Source organism: Propithecus coquereli, unplaced genomic scaffold (assembly GCF_000956105.1).
Source record: "Propithecus coquereli isolate 6110/MARCELLA unplaced genomic scaffold, Pcoq_1.0 Scaffold133, whole genome shotgun sequence".
Taxonomy (NCBI): domain Eukaryota; kingdom Metazoa; phylum Chordata; class Mammalia; order Primates; family Indriidae; genus Propithecus; species Propithecus coquereli.
In genome coordinates, this window is record NW_012137525.1 from 1,474,939 (window position 1) to 1,476,341 (window position 1,403).

Here is a 1,403-nt window from a genome sequence, read left to right on the forward strand (position 1 = left end):
TTTTCTCCATTTCTCTCTTTCATTACATTTCTATTAAGAGGGGGGATCAAGAGGGCCAAAAATACTAGTTAATTTAGTTTTCTCTGCCTCTAAGTGAATATATATGGTGCCAAATTGGTGTAGAGATATAATTTAGACACTTTTTCTGAGTAAAATGGAAAAATAGGAAAATAGAGGAATGAGAACTACCTGTTAATCCTATATTTCCTGAGCCATAGAAATTACTTGTTTCCCTTATGGGTAAACAATTTTTTCTAGGGCTGATTAGTTGTAATTCTACCAGATAAACACAAATAACCTCTTAATTATCATACTCTGATTGTTTGCTAGGTCATTTCCTAGTCTGTGATTTCTTTTTTTTTTTTAATGTAGAAGTGGTATTTTAAGAAAAAACCCTTTTTTGGACTTACCAGGGGGATGATATTAATATATAAAGTAGCAGTGCTTATTGAAGCTTCTAACTTTTCTTTTGGGGTTCTCAAAAGTGTAATGAATTGACAGTTCATGCTCCTCTTTTTGAATTACCTACAAGAAGTGCAGAGGAAAGGAGAAGGGAATGAACATTTATTGAGTGCCTAGTAGGTGCTAAAAACATTCTTGCCATATATTATTTTGTTCTCACAACAACCTCATGAGGTAGGTATTATTTTTATCATCCCCATTTTACACATATAAAAAAATGCAGCTTTCAGGTTCAACAGCTATTAAGTGAGAGCTAAGACTGAAACCCAAGAATATTTGACTTTAAGTCAAATGCTGTTACTTTGAAGTATGGTTAATGGTATGAAAATCTTGGGCATATTTTTGTTTGCTTACTGTACTGTAAAACGTGAGTTTTCTTTTTAGGATGTTTTCATCTTTATTTGCCAGCCATTTGTTAGCCCCAAACTATTTTGTTTGGTTTTGTAACAAAGAAACAAAATATAAAACTCTGAAGTACTAGAATTCTCAAGGGAAATGATGTTATATCCTTGTTGACTTTTGCATTTTGTCTGATTTGTTTTGCAGATTAACTGTAATTTAGATGTGATATACGAAATATATTGAAAGAATTATTAATTTTAATCTTCAGGTGTTATTCAAATGTCATTTACAAATTGCTGTTGAAATGATGGCTCCAAATGTTAACCTTTGGATATTGGTCAAGTTTAAAAGACTATAAAAATACAAAAATATTAATATGAAACAAAATATATTTAGTGAATGTATGGTATGAAATTAATTTATTAAATTTGTTTCTGAATATTGTAGGTTCATAAATGAAAATATATAGACTCAAATGCCATCTTTGATTTAATATTAAGCCCAACCTATTAAACATGACAGAATCATTTTCTTCTTCATGTATTTAAAGTTTAAATTCATAGTGCGGAAGGTTTAAATTAAAACAAGCAGACTCTTTT

The 1,403-nt window shown here is 29.9% G+C and overlaps 1 protein-coding gene across 1 annotated transcript in view; it reads left to right on the forward strand.

The window, feature by feature from the left end:
* PHF14 (PHD finger protein 14) overlaps positions 1-1,403 on the forward strand; it is a 106,782-nt gene that overhangs the window by 28,582 nt on the left and 76,797 nt on the right. The window lies entirely within an intron of this gene.